Source organism: Apodemus sylvaticus, chromosome 1, assembly GCF_947179515.1.
Source record: "Apodemus sylvaticus chromosome 1, mApoSyl1.1, whole genome shotgun sequence".
Taxonomy (NCBI): domain Eukaryota; kingdom Metazoa; phylum Chordata; class Mammalia; order Rodentia; family Muridae; genus Apodemus; species Apodemus sylvaticus.
Window position 1 is genome coordinate 152,226,665 of NC_067472.1, and position 23,460 is coordinate 152,250,124.

Consider the following 23,460-nt stretch of genomic DNA (forward strand, 5'->3'; position numbering starts at 1 on the left):
GACATTCCTTTTCAGCAAGGGCCCGTGGTGACACTCAGAGGAAATGAACACACCAACATTGGTTGACTGGTCATGGCACCGCACTGATCATCCGATGTACTGGCTAACCGTTGCTGCCTTGCTCAAGGGTCCACTAGAGTAAAGGTAAGGAACACATGAATTTGCTCCAGGAACTCAATGTGCTCAGGTCTTGGTAGAGCTGTGAGGAACTGTATGGTTTGTGCCCTGTGCTTTAGGGACACGATGCAGGATTAGGGCCTCTGGTTCTCCCTTGTTTGGAGCTTAGGCCGATTGATTGATCCCTAGAAATGAATGGGCAATGGCCGGCAGTTCCTTGCTCTCCCAACACCCAAGCACTCCAGAGTACCCACAAGGTCTTTGTGAAAGGCACTGCAGAGTGCTTGGATCGATGATGATTCCCAGTCAAACATTCCTTGGAAAAGCTGAATAAAATGAGTGAAAACTCAGTACCGCAACTCTCATCGAAACTGAGGTCCGGCACCTGGGGTCCTCCAGGCCCTATGGGCATCAGAAACAGGCAGGCCAAGCACCCCTTTGCCCTTGCTTCCTCGGGCTTTAGCCAGACACACTAAAAATGTGTATGTGCTTGTCCTACTCCTCAGGAAACCATGGCCGAGGCCATGGCAGGCCCTTTTGTTCTTGTGGCTTCCTCCTGAAGCTTTTGATGACATTCTTGGCAGGGACTTAGAAGGTAGAGCCGCTTGCTCAAGGAGTGTTGTGCAGCCCTAAAGGACACTGGAATTTGAAGCAGAAGGAATAGGTTTGGCACCAAAGTTTGGCTCTTCATATGGGTTTGAGGCTTTTCTAAAATGCTGACATGAATGATAACACACTTGTGTTGCCAGGCAGAGAGACAATGGAGTGCAGGCTGCAGGAGAAGTGTAGCCTGATTGAGTAGCATAGCTTGGGCACTTTTATAGACTGTGGAAGATTAAAGTGGACAAGAGGGGACTTTGTGGCCTGAAGTCTGCAAGATTCCCACGCAAATAGCTTAGAAATAGAGCAAGGTTGATCAATTAGAGATGATGCTAGACATGTCTCCTGTAAGGTTCCACCTGATTGACACAATTCCTTATGTCCCTGGATTCATGAGCCGTTGGTGGACTCAAGTCAAAGCATGAGATTTGCAGACCTGTGACTGAAATTGATGTGTGGAGGGAGATTGGGCAGGAACCTCCACATTTAATGAATGCATTTGTCTTAAATAGTGTGGTGGAGATATCCGTTAAATCGTGTGTTTGAGATATCCCTTGATATCTTCCCACATTGTTCCAGGCCTCCTTCAAAATGTCAAAGTTACAGATCCTTGAGATCTGCTCACAATGGTAGGCTTATGAGAAAATACAGGAACGATCTTCCTTCAAAACTACAAACTCATGGATCATGGTACTATTATATTTTCTGAGATAGAGATTTAAATCTACCTTAAAGCCAATTGCTAGCTGTTCATAGGAGGAAATGCTCAATGGGTCTCAGGATATCCTTGAAACCTAGCTTGAGACCAATGTTCATTGGCACTTTCAAAGAAAAACTGGAATTTTTAAATGGAGGTTACATAGTTGATTAAATTTATGGCCATGAGTCAATTTGCACCATGGATTAGAGGATCTAAGTACCAATGTGGCATGCCTCTGTTGGTGCTACTGAGGGGTTTGTCGTGATAATTCTTTCAGCAAGGAAAAATCATTGCATAGCAGATAAACTATGGTGGTCCCATGAAAGACGAACTATTCACAAGAGACAAAAGAGAAGACAAAAGATGGACCAAAGATTGCATGAAACCACCACTGAGAGCTTATCAAGGAAAGTGAGAGAGCCACACAGAAACACACACAAAGAAACCCAGACAAACACCCCCCCACAAACCCCCACATACCCACCTCTATACACACACACTCATAACATACACACACCAAGAGACAGAGACAAAGACGGAGAGAGAGCTAGAGAAAAATATTGAGAGAGAGATACAGAGAGTCAGAGAGATATGTTGTTCCAGGGTCAGTAAAGCCTGCTACTTATGAGCTTGAAAGCAGAATCAGTTTACTTGTTTTCTGCCTCATTCCAGTAGCCAGTTGAAGAAGTCAGAGTAGGATAAGAGCCATGATGGAAGATACTTATGTGGACCAGATCGACATCCCTGAAAGGACATATTTGTGGTGAACTTCCCCAGAGCCGATTCCACATTCTCACCTTTTATACTGAAGCAGAAGTGTGATTGCCCATGTTAGTGCAATTTTCTTGCTACATGCTGTATCATGTGCCCTGAATTTCTTGTTAATATAGTAGAGAACTGTTGTCGAGTAGATTGGTGTTCACGTCATCTTGGAATTTGCGGTTCATCAGTGGAGCAGCTCACATTTCATCCTTAAGGCCTTGGATGGAGGTGAAGGCCCAGCAAGCACTTGATAACAAAGGGCGTGCTATGTCCCCAGCCGAGGTCAGAGTGGACAAATAGCCCCTATGTGTATGGAGGAAGCCTACAGGTTGACAAGAGCAGGAGTGTTATGGGTGTCTGTAAAATCTGACAAGCCCAAAGGACTCAGTAAGCTCATCTTCATTCTTGCTTTGCATGGGTCCCACTAAAATGGCGGCATGTGCTCTTGCTGTCTTTACAGGGTGGCATTCCTTTCCAGCAAGGGCCCGTGGTGACACTCAGAAGAAATGAACACACCAACATTGGTTGACTGGTCATGGCACCGCACTGATCATCCGATGAACTGGCTAACTGTTGCTGCCTTGCTCAAGGGTACCTTAGAGAAAAGGTAAGGAACACATGAATTTGCTCCAGGAACTCAATGTGCTCAGGTCTTGGTAGAGCTGTGAGGAACTGTACGGATTGTGCCCTGTGCTTTAGGGACACGAAGCAGGATTAGGGCCTCTGGTTCTCCCTTGTTTGGAGCTTAGGCCGATTGATTGATCCCTAGAAATGAATGGGCAATGGCCGGCAGTTCCTTGCTCTCCCAACACCCAAGCACTCCAGAGTACCCACAAGGTCTTTGTGAAAGGCACTGCAGAGTGCTTGGATCGATGATGATTCCCAGTCAAACATTCCTTGGAAAAGCTGAACAAAATGAGTGAAAACTCAGTACCGCAACTCTCATCGAAACTGAGGTCCGGCACCTGGGGTCCTCCAGGTCCTATGGGCATCAGAAATAGGCAGGCAAAGGACCCCTTTGCCCTTGCTTCCTCGGGCTTTAGCCAGACACACTAAAAATGGGTATGTGCTTGTCCTACTCCTCAGGAAACCGTGGCCGAGGCCATGGCAGGCCCTTTTGTTCTTGTGGATTCCTCCCGTAGCTTCTGATGACATTCTTGGCAGGGACTTAGAAGGTAGAGCCGCTTGCTCAAGGAGTGTTGTGCAGCCCTAAAGGACACTGGAATTTGAAGCAGAAGGAATAGGTTTTGCACCAATGTTTGGCTCTTCATATGGGTTTGAGGCTTTTCTGAAATGCTGACATGAATGATAACACACATGTGTTGCCAGGCAGAGAGACAATGGAGTGCAGGCTGCAGGAGAAGTGTAGCCTGATTGAGTAGAATAGCTTGGGCACTTTTATAGACTGTGGAAGATTAAAGTGGACAAGAGGGGACTTTGTGGCCTGAAGTCTGCAAGATTCCCACGCAAATAGCTTAGAAATAGAGCAAGGTTGATCAATTAGAGATGATGCTAGACATGTCTCCTGTAAGGTTCCACCTGATTGACACAATTCCTTATGTCCCTGGATTCATGAGCCGTTGGTGGACTCAAGTCAAAGCATGAGATTTGCAGACCTGTGACTGAAATTGATGTGTGGAGGGAGATTGGGCAGGAACCTCCACATTTAATGAATGCATTTGTCTTAAATAGTGTGGTGGAGATATCCGTTAAATCGTGTGTTTGAGATATCCCTTGATATCTTTCCTATTGTTCCAGGCCTCCTTCACAATGTCAAAGTTACAGATCCTTGAGATCTGCTCACAATGGTAGGCTTATGAGAAAATAGCGCAACGATCATTCTTCAAAACTACAAACTCATGGATCATGGTACTATTATATTTTCTGAGATAGTGATTTAAATCTACCTTAAAGCCAATTGCTAGCTGTTCATAGGACGAAATGTTCAATGGGTCTCAGGTTATCCTTGAAACCTAGCTTGAGACCAATGTTCATTGGCACTTTCAAAGAAAAACAGGAATTTTTAAATGGAGGTTGCATAGTTGATTAAATTTATGGCCATGAGTCAATTTGCACCATGGATTAGAGGATCTAAGTCTCAATGTGGCATGCCTCAGCTGGTGCTACTGAGGGATTTGTCGTGATAATTCTTTTCAGCAAGGAAAAATCATTGCATAGCAGATAAACTATGGTGGTCCCATGAAAGAAAAACTATTCACAAGAGACAAAAGAGAAGACAAAAGATGGACCAAAGAGTCATGAAACCACCACTGAGAGCTTATCAAGGAAAGTGAGAGAGCCACACAGAAACACACACAAAGAAAAACAGACAAACACCCCCCCAACAAACCCCCACATACCCACCTCTATACACACACACTCATAACATACACACAACAAGAGACAGAGACAAAGACGGAGAGAGAGCTAGAGAACAATATTGAGGGAGAGATACAGAGAGTCAGAGAGATATGTTGTTCCAGGGCCATTAAGCCTGCTACTTATGAGCTTGAAAGCAGAATCAGTTTACTTGTTTGATTTCTGCCTCATTCCAGTAGCCAGTTGAAGAAGTCAGAGTAGGATAAGAGCCATGATGGAAGATACTTATGTGGACCAGATCGACATCCCTGAAAGGACATATTTGTGGTGAACTTCCCCAGAACCGATTCCACATTCTCACCTTTTATACTGAAGCAGAAGTGTGATTGCCCATGTTAGTGCCATTTTCTTGCTACATGCTGTATCATGTGCCCTTAATTTCTTGTTAATATAGTAGAGAACTGTTGTCGAGTAGGTTGGTGTTCAGGTCATCTTGGAATTTGCGGTTCATCAGTGGAGCAGCTCACATTTCATCCTTAAGGCCTTGGATGGAGGTGAAGGCCCAGCAAGCACTTGATAACAAAGGGCGTGCTATGTCCCCAGCCGAGGTCAGAGTGGACACATAGCCCCTATGTGTATGGAGGAAGCCTTCAGTTTGACAAGAGCAGGAGTGTTATGGGTGTCTGTAAAATCTGACAAGCCCAAAGGACTCAGTAAGCTCATCTTCATTCTTGCTTTGCATGGGTCCCACTAAAATGGCGGCATGTGCTCTTGCTGTCTTCACAGGGTGGCATTCCTTTCCAGCAAGGGCCCGTGGTGACACTCAGAAGAAATGAACACACCAACATTGGTTGACTAGTCATGGCACCGCACTGATCATCCGATGAACTGGCTAACTGTTGCTGCCTTGCTCAAGGGTACCTTAGAGAAATGGTAAGGAACACATGAATTTACTCCAGGAACTCAATGTACTCAGGTCTTTGTAGAGCTGTGAGGAACTTTACGGTTTGTGCCCTGTTCTTTAGGGACACGAAGCAGGATTAGGGCCTCTGGTTCTCCATTGTTTGGAGCTTAGGCCGATTGATTGAACGCTAGAAATGAATGGGCAATGGCCGGCAGTTCTTTGCTCTCCCAACACCCAAGCACTCCAGAGTACCCACAAGGTCTTTGTGAAAGGCACTGCAGAGTGCTTGGATCGATGATGATTCCCAGTCAAACATTCCTTGGAAAAGCTGAACAAAATGAGTGAAAACTCAGTACAGCAACTCTCATCGAAACTGAGGTCCGGCACCTGGGGTCTTCCAGGTCCTATGGGCATCAGAAACAAGCAGGCCAAGCACCCCTTTGCCCTTGCTTCCTCGGGCTTTAGCCAGACACACTAAAAATGGGTATGTGCTTGTCCTACTCCTCAGGAAACCATGGCCGAGGCCATGGCAGGCCCTTTTGTTCTTGTGGCTTCCTCCCGTAGCTTTTGATGACATTCTTGGCAGGGACTTAGAAGGTAGAGCCGCTTGCTCAAGGAGTGTTGTGCAGCCCTAAAGGACACTGGAATTTGAAGAAGAAGGAATAGGTTTGTCACCAAAGTTTGGCTCTTCATATGGGTTTGAGGCTTTTCTAAAATGCTGACATGAATGATAACACACTTGTGTTGCCAGGCAGAGAGACAATGGGGTGCAGGCTGCAGGAGAAATGTAGCCTGATTGAGTAGCATAGCTTGGGCACTTTTATAGACTGTGGAAGATTCAAGTGGACAAGAGGGGACTTTGTGGCCTGAAGTCTGCAAGATTCCCACGCAAATATCTTAGAAAGAGAGCAAGGTTGATCAATTAGAGATGATGCTAGACATGTCTCCTGTAAGGTTCCATCTGATTGACACCATTCCTTATGTCCCTGGATTCATGAGCCGTTGGTGGACTCAAGTCAAAGCATGAGATTTGCAGACCTGTGACTGAAATTGATGTGTGGAGGGTGATTGGGCAGGAACCTCCACATTTAATGAATGCATTTGTCTTAAATAGTGTGGTGGAGATATCCGTTAAATCCGGTGTTTGAGATATCCCTTGATATCTTTCCACATTGTTCCAGGCCTCCTTCACAATGTCAAAGTTACAGATCCTTGAGATCTGCTCACAATGGTAGGCTTATGAGAAAATACCGGAACGATCTTCCTTCAAAACTACAAACTCATGGATCATGGTACTATTATATTTTCTGAGATAGTGATTTAAATCTACCTTAAAGCCAATTGCTAGCTGTTCATAGGAGGAAATGCTCAATGGGTCTGAGGATATCCTTGAAACCTAGCTGGAGACCAATGTTCATTGGCACTTTCAAAGAAAAACTGGAATTTTTAAATGGAGGTTGCATAGTTGATTAAATTTATGGCCATGAGTCAATTTGCACCATGGATTAGAGGATCTAAGTCCCAAAGTGGCATGCCTCTGTTGGTGCTACTGAGGGGTTTGTCGTGATAATTCTTTTCAGCAAGGAAAAATCATTGCATAGCAGATAAACTATGGTGGTCCCATGAAAGACGAACTATTCACAAGAGACAAAAGAGAAGACAAAAGATGGACCAAAGATTGCATGAAACCACCACTGAGAGCTTATCAAGGAAAGTGAGAGAGCCACACAGAAACACACACAAAGAAACCCAGACAAACACCCCCCCACAAACCCCCACATACGCACCTCTATACACACACACTCATAACATACACACACCAAGAGACAGAGACAAAGACGGAGAGAGAGCTAGAGAAAAATATTGAGAGAGAGATACAGAGAGTCAGAGAGATATGTTGTTCCAGGGCCAGTAAAGCCTGCTACTTATGAGCTTGAAAGCAGAATCAGTTTACTTGTTTGATTTCTGCCTCATTCCAGTAGCCAGTTGAAGAAGTCAGAGTAGGATAAGAGCCATGATGGAAGATACTTATGTGGACCAGATCGACATCCCTGAAGGGACATATTTGTGGTGAACTTCCCCAGAGCCGACTCCACATTCTCACCTTTTATACTGAAGCAGAAGTGTGATTGCCCATGTTAGTGCAATTTTCTTCCTACATGCTGTATCATGTGCCCTTAATTTCTTGTTAATATAGTAGAGAACTGTTGTCGAGTAGGTTGGTGTTCAGGTCATCTTGGAATTTGCAGTTCATCAGTGGAGCAGCTCACATTTCATCCTTAAGGCCTTGGATGGAGGTGAAGGCCCAGCAAGCACTTGATAACAAAGAGCGTGCTATGTCCCCAGCCGAGGTCAGAGTGGACACATAGCCCCTATGTGTATGGAGGAAGCCTACAGGTTGACAAGATCAGGAGTGTTATGGGTGTCTGTAAATTCTGACAAGCCCAAAGGACTCAGTAAGCTCATCTTCATTCTTGCTTTGCATGGGTCCCACTAAAATGGCGGCATGTGCTCTTGCTGTCTTCACAGGGTGGCATTTCTTTCCAGCAAGGGCCCGTGGTGACACTCAGAAGAAATGAACACACCAACATTGGTTGACTGGTCATGGCACCTCACTGATCATCCGATGAACTGGCTAACTGTTGCTGCCTTGCTCAAGGGTACCTTAGAGAAAAGGTAAGGAACACATGAATTTGCTCCAGGAACTCAATGTGCTCAGGTCTTGGTAGAGCTGTGAGAAACTGTACGGTTTGTGCCCTGTGCTTTAGGGACACGAAGCAGGATTAGGGCCTCTGGTTCTCCCTTGTTTGGAGCTTAGGCCGATTGATTGATCCCTAGAAATGAATGGGCAATGGCCGGCAGTTCCTTGCTCTCCCAACACCCAAGCACTCCAGAGTACCCACAAGGTCTTTGTGAAAGGCACTGCAGAGTGCTTGGATCGATGATGATTGCCAGTCAAACATTCCTTGGAAATGCTGAACAAAATGAGTGAAATCTCAGTACCGCAACTCTCATCGAAACTGTGGTCCAGCACCTGGGGTCCTCCAGGTCCTATGGGCATCAGAAACAGGCAGGCCAAGCACCCCTTTGCCCTTGCTTCCTCGGGCTTTAGCCAGACACACTAAAAATGGTTATGTGCTTGTCCTACTCCTCAGGAAACCATGGCCGAGGCCATGGCAGGCCCTTTTGTTCTTGTGGCTTCCTCCTGTAGCTTTTGTTGACATTCTTGGCAGGGACTTAGAAGGTAGAGCCGCTTGCTCAAGGAGTGTTGTGCAGCCCTAAAGGACACTGGAATTTGAAGCAGAAGGAATAGGTTTGGCACCAAAGTTTGGCTCTTCATATGGGTTTGAGGCTTTTCTGAAATGCTGACATGAATGATAACACACTTGTGTTGCCAGGCAGAGAGACAATGGAGTGCAGGCTGCAGGAGAAGTGTAGCCTGATTGAGTAGCATAGCTTGGGCCCTTTTATAGACTGTGGAAGATTAAAGTGGACAAGAGTGGACTTTGTGGCCTGAAGTCTGCAAGATTCCCAAGCAAATAGCTTAGAAATAGAGCAAGGTTGATCAATTAGAGATGATGCTAGACATGTCTCCTGTAAGGTTCCACCTGATTGACACAATTCCTTATGTCCCTAGATTCATGAGCCGTTGGTGGACTCAAGTCAAAGCATGAGATTTGCAGACCTGTGACTGAAATTGATGTGTGGAGGGAGATTGGGCAGGAACCTCCACATTTAATGAATGCATTTGTCTTAAATAGTGTGGTGGAGATATCCGTTAAATCGTGTGTTTGCGACATCCCTTGATATCTTTCCACATTGTTCCAGGCCTCCTTCACAATGTCAAAGTTACAGATCCTTGAGATCTGCTCACAATGGTAGGCTTATGAGAAAATACCGGAACTATCTTCCTTCAAAACTACAAACTCATGGATCATGGTACTATTATATTTTCTGAGATAGTGATTTAAATCTACCTTAAAGCCAATTGCTAGCTGTTCATAGGAGGAAATGCTCAATGGGTCTCAGGATATCCTTGAAATCTAGCTTGAGACCAATGTTCATTGGCACTTTCAAAGAAAAACTGGAATTTTTAAATGGAGGTAGCATAGTTGATTAAATTTATGGCCATGAGTCAATTTGCACCATGGATTAGAGGATCTAAGACCCAATGTGGCATGCCTCTGTTGGTCCTACTGAGGTGTTTGTCATGATAATTCTTTTCAGCAAGGAAAAATCATTGCATAGCAGATAAACTATGGTGGTCCCATGAAAGACGAACTATTCCCAAGAGACAAAAGAGAAGACAAAAGATGGACCAAAGAGGCATGAAACTACCACTGAGAGCTTATCAAGGAAAGTGAGAGAGCCACACAGAAACACACACAGAGAAACACAGACAAACACCCCCCCCACAAACCCCCACATACGCACCTCTATACACACACACTCATAACATACACACACCAAGAGACAGAGACAAAGATGGAGAGAGAGCTAGAGAAAAATATTGAGAGAGAGATACAGAGAGTCAGAGATATATGTTGTTCCAGGGCCAGAAAAGCCTGCTACTTATGAGCTTGAAAGCAGAATCAGTTTACTTGTTTGATTTCTGCCTCATTCCAGTAGCCAGTTGAAGAAGTCAGAGTAGGATAAGAGCCATGATGGAAGATACTTATGTGGACCAGATCGACATCCCTGAAAGGACATATTTGTGGTGAATTTCCCCAGAGCCGACTCCACATTCTCACCTTTTATACTGAAGCAGAAGTGTGATTGCCCATGTTAGTGCAATTTTCTTGCTACATGCTGTATCATGTGACCTTAATTTCTTGTTAATATAGTAGAGAACTGTTGTCGAGTAGGTTGGTGTTCAGGTCATCTTGGAATTTGCGGTTCATCAGTGGAGCAGCTCACATTTCATCCTTAAGGCCTTGGATGGAGGTGAAGGCCCAGCAAGCACTTGATAACAAAGGGCATGCTATGTCCCCAGCCGAGGTCAGAGTGGACAAATAGCCCCTATGTGTATGGAGGAAGCCTACAGGTTGACAAGAGCAGGAGTGTTATGGGTGTGTGTAAAATCTGACAAGCCAAAAAGACTCAGTAAGCTCATCTTCATTCTTGCTTTGCATGGGTCCCACTAAAATGGCGGCATGTGCTCTTGCTGTGTTCACAGGTTGGCATTCCTTTCCAGCAAGGGCCCGTGGTGACACTCAGAGGAAATGAACACACCAACATTGGTTGACTGGTCATGGTACCGCACTGATCATCCGATGAACTGGCTAACTGTTGCTGCCTTGCTCAAGGGTACCTTAGAGAAAAGGTAAGGAACACATGAATTTGCTCCAGGAACTCAATGTGCTCAGGTCTTGGTAGAGCTGTGAGGAACTGTACGGTTTGTGCCCTGTGCTTTAGGGACACGAAGCAGGATTAGGGCCTCTGGTTCTCCCTTGTTTGGAGCTTAGGCCGATTGATTGATCCCTAGAAATGAATGGGCAATGGCCGGCAGTTCCTTGCTCTCCCAACACCCAAGCACTCCAGAGTACCCACAAGGTCTTTGTGAAAGGCACTGCAGAGTGCTTGGATCGATGATGATTCCCAGTCAAACATTCCTTGGAAAAGCTGAACAAAATGAGTGAAAAGTCAGTACCGCAACTCTCATCGAAACTGAGGTCCGGCACCTGGGGTCCTCCAGGTCCTATGGGCATCAGAAAGAGGCAGGCCAAGCACCCCTTTGCCCTTGCTTCCTCGGGCTTTAGCCAGACACACTAAAAATGGGTATGTGCTTGTCCTACTCCTCAGGAAACTGTGGCCGAGGCCATGGCAGGCCCTTTTGTTCTTGTGGATTCCTCCCGTAGCTTCTGATGACATTCTTGGCAGGGACTTAGAAGGTAGAGCCGCTTGCTCAAGGAGTGTTGTGCAGCCCTAAAGGACACTGGAATTTGAAGCAGAAGGAATAGGTTTGGCACCAAAGTTTGGCTCTTCATATGGGTTTGAGGCTTTTCTGAAATGCTGACATGAATGATAACACACTTGTGTTGCCAGGCAGAGAGACAATGGAGTGCAGGCTGCAGGAGAAGTGTAGCCTGATTGAGTAGCATAGCTTGGGCCCTTTTATAGACTGTGGAAGATTAAAGTGGACAAGAGGGGACTTTGTGGCCTGAAGTCTGCAAGATTCCCACGCAAATAGCTTAGAAATAGAGCAAGGTTGATCAATTAGAGATGATGCTAGACATGTCTCCTGTAAGGTTCCACCTGATTGACACAATTCCTTATGTCCCTGGATTCATGAGCCATTGGTGGACTCAAGTCAAAGCATGAGATTTGCAGACCTGTGACTGAAATTGATGTGTGGAGGGAGATTGGGCAGGAACATCCACATTTAATGAATGCATTTGTCTTAAATAGTGTGGTGGAGATATCCGTTAAATCGTGTGTTTGAGATATCCCTTGATATCTTCCCACATTGTTCCAGGCCTCCTTCAAAATGTCAAAGTTACAGATCCTTGAGATCTGCTCACAATGGTAGGCTTATGAGAAAATACCGGAACGATCTTCCTTCAAAACTACAAACTCATGGATCATGGTACTATTATATTTTCTGAGATAGTGATTTAAATCTACCTTAAAGCCAATTGCTAGCTGTTCATAGGAGGAAATGCTCAATGGGTCTCAGGATATCCTTGAAACCTAGCTTGAGACCAATGTTCATTGGCACTTTCAATGAAAAACTGGAATTTTTAAATGGAGGTTGCATAGTTGATTAAATTTATGGCCATGAGTCAATTTGCACCATGGATTAGAGGATCTAAGTCCCAATGTGGCATGCCTCTGTTGGTGCTACTGAGGGGTTTGTCGTGATAATTCTTTTCAGCAAGGAAAAATCATTGCATAGCAGATAAACTATGGTGGTCCCATGAAAGACGAAGTATTCACAAGAGACAAAAGAGAAGACAAAAGATGGACCAAAGTGGCATGAAACCACCACTGAGAGCTTATCAAGGAAAGTGAGAGAGCCACACAGAAACACACACAAAGAAACCCAGACAAACACCCCCCCAAAAATCCCCACATACGCACCTCTATACACACACACTCATAACATACACACACAGAGAGACAGAGACAAAGACGGAGAGAGAGCTAGAGAAAAATATTGAGAGAGAGATACAGAGAGTCAGAGAGATATGTTGTTCCCGGGCCAGTAAAGCCTGCTACTTATGAGCTTGAAAGCAGATTCAGTTTACTTGTTTGATTTCTGCCTCATTCCAGTAGCCAGTTGAAGAAGTCAGAGTAGGATAAGAGCCATGATGGAAGATACTTACGTGGACCAGATCGACATCCCTGAAGGGACATATTTGTGGTGAACTTCCCCAGAGCCGACTCCACATTCTCACCTTTTATACTGAAGCAGAAGTGTGATTGCCCATGTTAGTGCAATTTTCTTGCTACATGCTGTATCATGTGCCCTTAATTTCTTGTTAATATAGTAGAGAACTGTTGTCGAGTAGGTTGGTGTTCAGGTCATCTTGGAATTTGCACTTCACCAGTGGAGCAGCTCACATTTCATCCTTAAGGCCTTGGATGGAGGTGAAGGCCCAGCAAGCACTTGATAACAAAGAGCGTGCTATGTTCCCAGCCGAGGTCAGAGTGGACACATAGCCCCTATGTGTATGGAGGAAGCCTACAGGTTGACAAGATCAGGAGTGTTATGGGTGTCTGTAAAATCTGACAAGCCCAAAGGACTCAGTAAGCTCATCTTCATTCTTGCTTTGCATGGGTCCCACTAAAATGGCGGCATGTGCTCTTGCTGTCTTCACAGGGTGGCATTCCTTTCCAGCAAGGGCCCGTGGTGACACTCAGAAGAAATGAACACACCAACATTGGTTGACTGGTCATGGCACCGCACTGATCATCCGATGAACTGGCTAACTGTTGCTGCCTTGCTCAAGGGTACCTTAGAGAAAAGGTAAGGAACACATGAATTTGCTCCAAGAACTCAATGTGCTCAGGTCTTGGTAGAGCTGTGAGGAACTGTAGAGTTTGTGCCCTGTACTTTAGGACACGAAGTAGGATTAGGGCCTCTGGTTCTCCCTTGTTTGGAGCTTAGGCCGATTGATTGATCCCTAGAAATGAATGGGCAATGGCCGGCAGTTCCTTGCTCTCCCAACACCCAAGCACTCCAGAGTACCCACAAGGTCTTTGTGAAAGGCACTGCAGAGTGCTTGGATCGATGATGATTCCCAGTCAAACATTCCTTGGAAAAGCTGAACAAAATGAGTGAAAACTCAGTACCGCAACTCTCATCGAAACTGAGGTCCGGCACCTGGGGTCCTCCAGGCCCTATGGGCATCAGAAACAGGCAGGCCAAGCACCCCTTTGCCCTTGCTTCCTCGGGCTTTAGCCAGACACACTAAAAATGGGTATGTGCTTGTCCTACTCCTCAGGAAACCATGGCCGAGGCCATGGCAGGCCCTTTTGTTCTCGTGGCTTCCTCCCGTAGCTTTTGATGACATTCTTGGCAGGGACTTAGAAGGTAGAGCCGCTTGCTCAAGGAGTGTTGTGTAGCCCTAAAGGACACTGGAATTTGAAGCAGAAGGAATAGGTTTGGCACCAAAGTTTGGCTCTTCATATGGGTTTGAGGCTTTTCTGAAATGCTGACATGAATGATAACACACTTGTGTTGCCAGGCAGAGAGACAATGGAGTGAAGGCTGCAGGAGAAGTGTAGCCTGATTGAGTAGCATAGCTTGGGCCCTTTTATAGACTGTGGAAGATTAAAGTGGACAAGAGTGGATTTTGTGGCCTGAAGTCTGCAAGATTCCCAAGCAAATAGCTTAGAAATAGAGCAAGGTTGATCAATTAGAGATGATGCTAGACATGTCTCCTGTAAGGTTCCACCTGATTGACACAATTCCTTATGTCACTAGATTCATGAACCGTTGGTGGACTCAAGTCAAAGCATGAGATTTGCAGGCCTGTGACTGAAATTGATGTGTGGAGGGAGATTGGGCAGGAATCTCCACATTTAATGAATGCATTTGTCTTAAATAGTGTGGTGGAGATATCCGTTAAATCGTGTGTTTGCGACATCCCTTGATATCTTTCCACATTGTTCCAGGCCTCCTTCACAATGTCAAAGTTACAGATCCTTGAGATCTGCTCACAATGGTAGGTTTATGAGAAAATACCGGAACGATCTTCCTTCAAAACTACAAACTCATGGATCATGGTACTATTATATTTTCTGAGATAGTGATTTATATCTACCTTAAAGCCAATTGCTAGCTGTTCATAGGAGGAAATGCTCAATGGGTCTCAGGATATCCTTGAAACCTAGCTTGAGACCAATGTTCATTGGCACTTTCAAAGAAAAACTGGAATTTTTAAATCGAGGTAGCATAGTTGATTAAATTTATGGCCATGAGTCAATTTGCACCATAGATTAGAGGATCTAAGTCCCAATTTGGCATGCCTCTGTTGGTCCTACTGAGGTGTTTGTCGTGATAATTCTTTTCAGCAAGGAAAAATCATTGCATAGCAGATAAACTATGGTGTTCCCATGAAAGACGAACTATTCACAAGAGACAAAAGAGAAGACAAAAGATGGACCAAAGAGGCATGAATCTACCACTGAGAGCTTATCAAGGAAAGTGAGAGAGCCACACAGAAACACACACAGAGAAACACAGACAAACACCCCTCCCACAAACCCCCACATACGCATCTCTATACACACACACTCATAACATACACACTCCAAGAGACAGAGACAAAGATGGAGAGAGAGCTAGAGAAAAATATTGAGAGAGAGATACAGAGAGTCAGAGATATATGTTGTGCCAGGGACAGTAAAGCCTGCTACTTATGCGCTTGAAAGCAGAATCAGTTTACTTGTTTGATTTCTGCCTCATTCCAGTAGCCAGTTGAAGAAGTCAGAGTAGGATAAGAGCCATGATGGAAGATACTTATGTGGACCAGATCGACATCCCTGAAAGGACATATTTGTGGTGAATTTCCCCAGAGCCGACTCCACATTCTCACCTTTTATACTGAAGCAGAAGTGTGATTGCCCATGTTAGTGCAATTTTCTTGCTACATGCTGTATCATGTGCCCTTAATTTCTTGTTAATATAGTAGAGAACTGTTGTCGAGTAGGTTGGTGTTCAGGTCATCTTGGAATTTGCGGTTCATCAGTGGAGCAGCTCACATTTCATCCTTAAGGCCTTGGATGGAGGTGAAGGCCCAGCAAGCACTTGATAACAAAGGGCGTGCTATGTCCCCAGCCGAGGTCAGAGTGGACACATAGCCCCTATGTGTATGGAGGAAGCCTACAGGTTGACAAGAGCAGGAGTCTTATGGGTGTCTGTAAAATCTGACAAGCCCAAAGGACTCAGTAAGCTCATCTTCATTTTTGCTTTGCATGGGTCCCACTAAAATGACGGCATGTGCTCTTGCTGTCTTCACAGGGTGGCATTCCTTTCCAGCAAGGGCCCGTGGTGACACTCAGAGGAAATGAACACACCAACATTGGTTGATTGGTCATGGTACCGCACTGATCTTCCGATGAACTGGCTAACTGTTGCTGCCTTGCTCAAGGGTACCTTAGAGAAAAGGTAAGAAACACATGAATTTGCTCCAGGAACTCAATGTGCTCAGGTCTTGGTAGAGCTGTGAGGAACGGTACGGTTTGTGCCCTGTGCTTTAGGGACACGAAGCAGGATTAGGGCCTCTGGTTCTCCCTTGTTTGGAGCTTAGGCCGATTGATTGATCCCTAGAAATGAATGGGCAATGGCCGGCAGTTCCTTGCTCTCCCAACACCCAAGCACTCCAGAGTACCCACAAGGTCTTTGTGAAAGGCACTGCAGAGTGCTTGGATCGATGATGATTCCCAGTCAAACATTCCTTGGAAAAGCTGAACAAAATGAGTGAAAAGTCAGTACCGCAACTCTCATCGAAACTGAGGTCCGGCACCTGGGGTCCTCCAGGTCCTATGGGCATCAGAAACAGGCAGGCCAAGCACCCCTTTGCACTTGCTTCCTCGGGCTTTAGCCAGACACACTAAAAATGGGTATGTGCTTGTCCTACTCCTCAGGAAACCGTGGCCGAGGCCATGGCAGGCCCTTTTGTTCTTGTGGCTTCTTCCCGTAGCTTTTGATGACATTCTTGGCAGGGACTTAGAAGGTAGAGCCGCTTGCTCAAGGAGTGTTGTGCAGCCCTAAAGGACACTGGAATTTGAAGCAGAAGGAATAGGTTTGGCACCAAAGTTTGGCTCTTCATATGGGTTTGAGGCATTTCTGAAATGCTGACATGAATGATAACACACTTGTGTTGCCAGGCAGAGAGACAATGGAGTGCAGGCTGCAGGAGAAGTGTAGCCTGATTGAGTAGCATAGCTTGGGCACTTTTATAGACTGTGGAAGATTAAAGTGGACAAGAGGGGACTTTGTGGCCTGAAGTCTGCAAATTCCCAAGCAAGTAGCTTAGAAATATAGCAAGGTTGATCAATTAGAGATGATGCTAGAAATGTCTCCTGTAAGGTTCCACCTGATTGACACAATTCCTTATGTCCCTGGATTCATGAGCCATTGGTGGACTCAAGTCAAAGCATGAGATTTGCAGACCTGTGACTGAAATTGATGTGTGGAGGGAGATTGGGCAGGAACCTCCACATTTAATGAATGCATTTGTCTTAAATAGTGTGGTGGAGATATCCGTTAAATCGTGTGTTTGAGATATCCCTTGATATCTTTCCACATTGTTCCAGGCCTCCTTCGCAATGTCAAAGTTACAGATCCTTGAGATCTGCTCACAATGGTAGGCTTATGAGAAAATACCGGAACGATCTTCCTTCAAAACTACAAACTCATGGATCATGGTACTATTATATTTTCTGAGTTAGTTTTTTAAATCTACCTTAAAGCCAATTGCTAGCTGTTCATAGGAGGAAATGCTCAATGGGTCTCAGGTTATCCTTGAAACCTAGCTTGAGACCAATGTTCATTGGCACTTTCAAAGAAAAACTGGAATTTTTTAATGTAGGTTGCATAGTTGTTTAAATTTATGGCCATGAGTCAATTTGCACCATGGATTAGAGGATCTAAGTCCCAATGTGGCATGCCTCTGTTGGTGCTACTGAAGGATTTGTCGTGATAATTCTTTTCAGCAAGGAAAAATCATTGCATAGCAGATAAACTATGGTGGTCCCATTAAAGACGAACTATTCACAAGAGACAAAAGAGAAGACAAAAGATGGACCAAAGAGGCATGAAACCACCACTGAGAGCTTATCAAGGAAAGTGAATGAGCCACACAGAAACACACACAAAGAAACACAGGCAAACACCCCCCCCCCACAAACCCCCACATACGCACCTCTATACACACACACTCGTAACATACACACACCAAGAGACAGAGACAAAGACAGAGAGAGAGCTAGAGAAAAATATTGAGAAAGAGATACATAGTGTCAGAGAGATATGTTGTTCCAGGGCCAGTAAAGCCTGCTACTTATGAGCTTGAAAGCAGAATCAGTTTACTTGTTTGATTTCTGCCTCATTCCAGTAGCCAGTTGAAGAAGTCAGAGTAGGATAAGAGCCATGATGGAGGATACTTATGTGGACCAGATTTACATCCCTGAAAGGACATATTTGTGGTGAACTGCCCCAGAGCCGACTCCACATTCTCACCTTTTATACTGAAACAGAAGTGTGATTGCCCATGTTAGTGCAATTTTCTTGCTACATGCTGCATCATGTGCCCTGAATTTCTTGTTAATATAGTAGAGAACTGTTGTCGAGTAGGTTGGTGTTCAGGTAATCTTGGAATTTGCGTTTCATCAGTGGAGCAGCTCACATTTCATCCTTAAGGCCTTGGATGGAGGTGAAGGCCCAGCAAGCACTTGATAACAAAGGGCGTGCTATGTCCCCAGCCGAGGTCAGAGTGGACACATAGCCCCTATGTGTATCGAGGAAGCCTACAGGTTGACAAGAGCAGGAGTGTTATGGGTGTCTGTAAAATCTGACAAGCCCAAAGGACTCAGTAAGCTCATCTTCATTCTTGCTTTGCATGGGTTCCACTAAAATGGCGGCATGTGCTCTTGCTGTCTTCACAGGGTGGGATTCCTTTCCAGCAAGGGCCCGTGGTGACACTCAGAAGAAATGAACACACCAACATTGGTTGACTGGTCATGGCACTGCACTGATCATCCGATGAACTGGTAACTGTTGCTGCATTGCTCAAGGGTACCTTAGAGAAAAGGTAAGGAACACATGAATTTGCTCCAGGAACTCAATGTGCTCAGGTCTTGGTAGAACTGTAAGGAACTGTACGGTTTATGCCCTGAGCTTTAGGGACACGAAGCAGGATTAGGGCCTCTGGTTCTCCCTTGTTTGGAGCTTAGGCCGATTGATTGATCCCTAGAAATGAATGGGCAATGGCCGGCAGTTCCTTGCTCTCCCAACACCCAAGCACTCCAGAGTACCCACAAGGTCTTTGTGAAAGGCACTGCAAAGTGCTTGGATCGATGGTGATTCCCAGTCATACATTCCTTGGAAAAGCTGAACAAAATGAGTGAAAACTCAGTACCGCAATTCTCATCGAAACTGAGGTCCGGCACCTGGGGTCCTCCAGGCCCTATGGGCATCAGAAACAGGCAGGCCAAGCACCCCTTTGCCCTTGCTTCCTCGGGCTTTAGCCAGACACACTAAAAATGGGTATGTGCTTGTCCTATTCCTCAGGAAACCATGGCCGAGGCCATGGCAGGCCCTTTTGTTCTTGTGGCTTCCTCCCGTAGCTTTTGATGACATTCTTGGCAGGGACGTAGATGGTAGAGCCGCTTGCTCAAGGAGTGTTGTGCAGCCCTAAAGTACACTGGAATTTGAAGCAGAAGGAATAGGTTTGGCACCAAAGTTTGGCTCTTCATATGGGTTTGAGGCTTTTCTGAAATGCTGACATGAATGATAACACACTTGTGTTGCCAGGCAGAGAGACAATGGAGTGCAGGCTGCAGGAGAAGTGTAGCCTGATTGAGTAGCATAGCTTGGGCACTTTTATAGACTGTGGAAGATTAAAGTGGACAAGAGGGGACTTTGTGGCCTGAAGTCTGCAAGATTCCCATGCAAATAGCTTAGAAATAGAGCAAGGTTGATCAATTAGAGATGATGCTAGACATGTCTCCTGTAAGGTTCCACCTGATTGACACAATTCCTTATGTCCCTGGATTCATGAGCCGTTGGTGGACTCAAGTCAAAGCATGAGATTTGCAGACCTGTGACTGAAATTGATGTGTGGAGGGAGATTGGGCAGGAACCTCCACATTTAATGAATGCATTTGTCTTAAATAGTGTGGTGGAGATATCCGTTAAATCGTGTGTTTGAGATATCCCTTGATATCTTTCCACATTGTTCCAGGCCTCCTTCACAATGTCAAAGTTACAGATACTTGAGATCTGCTCACAATGGTAGGCTTATGAGAAAATACCGGAACGATCTTCCTTCAAAATTACAAACTCATGGATCATGGTACTATAATATTTTCTGAGTTAGTTTTTTAAATCTACCTTAAAGCCAATTGTTAGCTGTTCATAGGAGGAAATGCTCAATGGGTCACAGGTTATCCTTGAAACCTAGCTTGAGACCAATGTTCATTGGCACTTTCAAAGAAAAATGGGAATTTTTAAATGGAGGTTGCATAGTTGATTAAATTTATGGCCATGAGTCAATTTGCACCATGGATTAGAGGATCTAATCCCAATGTGGCATGCCTCTGTTGGTGCTACTGAGGGATTTGTTGTGATAATTCTTTTCAGCAAGGAAAAATCATTGCATAGCAGATAAACTATGGTGGTCCCATGAAAGACGAACTATTCAAAAGAGACAAAAGAGAAGACAAAAGATGGACCAAAGAGGCATGAAACCACCACTGAGAGCTTATCAAGGAAAGTGAGAGAGCTACACAGAAACACACACAAAGAAACACAGACAAACACCCCCCCCACAAACCCCCACATACGCACCTCTATACACACACACTCATAACATACACACACCAAGAGACAGAGAAAAAGACAGAGAGAGAGCTAGAGAAAAATATTGAGAGAGAGATACATAGAGTCAGAGAGATATGTTGTTCCAGGGCCAGTAAAGCCTGCTACTTATGATCTTGAAAGCAGAATCAGTTTACTTGTTTGATTTCTGCCTCATTCCAGTAGCCAGTTGAAGAAGTCAGAGTAGGATAAGAGCCATGATGGAGGATACTTATGTGGACCAGATCGACATCCCTGAAAGGACATATTTGTGGTGAACTGCCGCAGAGCCGACTCCTCATTCTCACCTTTTATACTGAAGCAGAAGTGTGATTGCCCATGTTAGTGCAATTTTCTTGCTACATGCTGTATCATGTGCCCTGAATTTCTTGTTAATATAGTAGAGAACTGTTGTCGAGTAGGTTGGTGTTCAGGTCATCTTGGAATTTGCGGTTCATCAGTGGAGCAGCTCACATTTCATCCTTAAGGCCTTGGATGGAGGTGAAGGCCCAGCAAGCACTTGATAACAAAGGGCGTGCTATGTCCCCAGCCGAGGTCAGAGTGGACACATAGCCCCTATGTGTATGGAGGAAGCCTACAGGTTGACAAGAGCAGGAGTGTTATGGGTGTCTGTAAAATCTGACATGCCCAAAGGACTCAGTAAGCTCATCTTCATTCTTGCTTTGCATGGGTCCCACTAAAATGGCGGCATGTGCTCTTGCTGTCTTCACAGGGTGGCCTTCCTTTCCAGCAAGGGCCCGTGGTGACACTCAGAAGAAATGAACACACCAACAGTGATTGACTGGTCATGGCACCGCACTGATCATCCGATGAACTGGCTAACTGTTGCTGCCTTGCTCAAGGGTACCTTAGAGAAAAGGTAAGGAACACATGAATTTGCTCCAGGAACTCAATGTGCTCAGGTCTTGGTAGAGCTGTGAGGAACTGTACGGTTTGTGCACTGTGCTTTAGGGACACGAAGCAGGATTAGGGCCTCTGGTTCTCCCTTGTTTGGAGCTTAGGCCGATTGATTGATCCCTAGAAATGAATGGGCAATGGAGGGCAGTTCCTTGCTCTCCCAACACCCAAGCACTCCAGAGTACCCACAAGGTCTTTGTGAAAGGCACTGCAGAGTGCTTGGATCGATGATGATTCCCAGTCAAACATTCCTTGGAAAAGCTGAACAAAATGAGTGAAAACTCAGTACCGCAACTCTCATCGAAACTGAGGTCCGGCACCTGGGGTCCTCCAGGTCCTACGGGCATCAGAAACAGGCAGGCCAAGCACCCCTTTGCCCTTGCTTCCTCGGGCTTTAGCCAGACACACTAAAAATGGGTATGTGCTTGTCCTACTCCTCAGGAAACCATGGCCGAGGCCATGGCAGGCCCTTTTGTTCTTGTGGCTTGCGCCCGTAGCTTTTGATGACATTCTTGGCAGGGACTTAGAAGGTAGAGCCGCTTGCTCAAGGAGTGTTGTGCAGCCCTAAAGGACACTGGAATTTGAAGCAGAAGGAATAGGTTTGGCACCAAAGTTTGGCTCTTCATATGGGTTTGAGGCTTTTCTGAAATGCTGACATGAATGATAACACACTTGTGTTGCCAGGCAGAGAGACAATGGAGTGCAGGCTGCAGGAGAAGTGTAGCCTGATTGAGTAGCATAGCTTGGGCACTTTTATAGACTGTGTAAGATTAAAGTGGACAAGAGGGGACTTTTTGGCCTGAAGTCTGCAAGATTCCCACGCAAATAGCTTAGAAATAGAGCAAGGTTGATCAATTAGAGATGATGCTAGACATGTCTCCTGTAAGGTTCCACCTGATTGACACAATTCCTTATGTCCCTGGATTCATGAGCCGTTGGTGGACTCAAGTCAAAGCATGAGATTTTCAGACCTGTGACTGAACTTGATGTGTGGAGGGAGATTGGGCAGGAACCTCCACATTTAATGAATGCATTTGTCTTAAATAGTGTGGTGGAGATATCCGTTAAATCGTGTGTTTGAGATATCCCTTGATATCTTTCCACATTGTTCCAGGCCTCCTTCACAATGTCAAAGTTACAGATCCTTGAGATCTGCTCACAATGGTAGGCTTATGAGAAAATACCGCAACGATCATTCTTCAAAACTACAAACTCATGGATCATGGTACTATTATATTTTCTGAGATAGTGATTTAAATCTACCTTAAAGCCAATTGCTAGCTGTTCATAGGAGGAAATGTTCAATGGGTCTCAGGTTATCCTTGAAACCTAGCTTGAGACCAATGTTCATTGGCACTTTCAAAGAAAAACAGGAATTTTTAAATGGAGGTTGCATAGTTGATTAAATTTATGGCCATGAGTCAATTTGCACCATGGATTAGAGGATCTAAGTCTCAATGTGGCATGCCTCAGTTGGTGCTACTGAGGGATTTGTCGTGATAATTCTTTTCAGCCAGGAAAAATCATTGCATAGCAGATAAACTATGGTGGTCCCATGAAAGACAAACTATTCACAAGAGACAAAAGAGAAGACAAAAGATGGACCAAAGAGGCATGAAACCACCACTGAGAGCTTATCAAGGAAAGTGAGAGAGCCACACAGAAACACACACAAAGAAACACAGACAAACACCCCCCCAACAAACCCCCACATACCAACCTCTATAAACACACACTCATAACATACACACACCAAGAGACAGAGACAAAGACGGAGAGAGAGCTAGAGAACAATATTGAGAGAGAGATACAGAGAGTCAGATAGATATGTTGTTCCAGGGCCATTAAGCCTGCTACTTATGAGCTTGAAAGCAGAATCAGTTTACTTGTTTGATTTCTGCCTCATTCCAGTAGCCAGATGAAGAAGTCAGAGTAGGATAAGAGCCATGATGGAAGATCCTTATGTGGACCAGATCGACAACCCTGAAAGGACATATTTGTGGTGAACTTCCCCAGAGCCGATTCCACATTCTCACCTTTTATACTGAAGCAGAAGTGTGATTGCCCATGTTAGTGCCATTTTCTTGCTACATGCTGTATCATGTGCCCTTA

The 23,460-nt window shown here is 45.1% G+C and overlaps 9 non-coding genes across 9 annotated transcripts; all 9 read left to right on the plus strand.

Annotated features, from left to right (window-relative positions):
- Window positions 1-403: 403 nt before the first annotated feature.
- Window positions 404-497, plus strand: LOC127676423 (small nucleolar RNA SNORD116). The gene has a single exon (XR_007975901.1). It is a non-coding gene; the product is annotated as a small nucleolar RNA SNORD116 (small nucleolar RNA).
- A 2,548-nt stretch (window positions 498-3,045) lies between these two features.
- On the plus strand, window positions 3,046-3,139 carry LOC127677040 (small nucleolar RNA SNORD116). The gene has a single exon (XR_007976443.1). It is a non-coding gene; the product is annotated as a small nucleolar RNA SNORD116 (small nucleolar RNA).
- A 2,551-nt stretch (window positions 3,140-5,690) lies between these two features.
- On the plus strand, window positions 5,691-5,784 carry LOC127676407 (small nucleolar RNA SNORD116). Its single transcript, XR_007975885.1, has one exon. It is a non-coding gene; the product is annotated as a small nucleolar RNA SNORD116 (small nucleolar RNA).
- A 2,553-nt stretch (window positions 5,785-8,337) lies between these two features.
- On the plus strand, window positions 8,338-8,431 carry LOC127676453 (small nucleolar RNA SNORD116). Its single transcript, XR_007975931.1, has one exon. It is a non-coding gene; the product is annotated as a small nucleolar RNA SNORD116 (small nucleolar RNA).
- Window positions 8,432-10,984: 2,553 nt separating this feature from the next.
- LOC127676412 (small nucleolar RNA SNORD116) lies at window positions 10,985-11,078 on the plus strand. Its single transcript, XR_007975890.1, has one exon. It is a non-coding gene; the product is annotated as a small nucleolar RNA SNORD116 (small nucleolar RNA).
- A 2,551-nt stretch (window positions 11,079-13,629) lies between these two features.
- On the plus strand, window positions 13,630-13,723 carry LOC127677041 (small nucleolar RNA SNORD116). Its single transcript, XR_007976444.1, has one exon. It is a non-coding gene; the product is annotated as a small nucleolar RNA SNORD116 (small nucleolar RNA).
- A 2,553-nt stretch (window positions 13,724-16,276) lies between these two features.
- Window positions 16,277-16,370, plus strand: LOC127676413 (small nucleolar RNA SNORD116). Its single transcript, XR_007975891.1, has one exon. It is a non-coding gene; the product is annotated as a small nucleolar RNA SNORD116 (small nucleolar RNA).
- A 2,553-nt stretch (window positions 16,371-18,923) lies between these two features.
- LOC127676390 (small nucleolar RNA SNORD116) lies at window positions 18,924-19,017 on the plus strand. Its single transcript, XR_007975869.1, has one exon. It is a non-coding gene; the product is annotated as a small nucleolar RNA SNORD116 (small nucleolar RNA).
- A 2,552-nt stretch (window positions 19,018-21,569) lies between these two features.
- LOC127677042 (small nucleolar RNA SNORD116) lies at window positions 21,570-21,663 on the plus strand. The gene has a single exon (XR_007976445.1). It is a non-coding gene; the product is annotated as a small nucleolar RNA SNORD116 (small nucleolar RNA).
- Window positions 21,664-23,460: the final 1,797 nt, after the last annotated feature.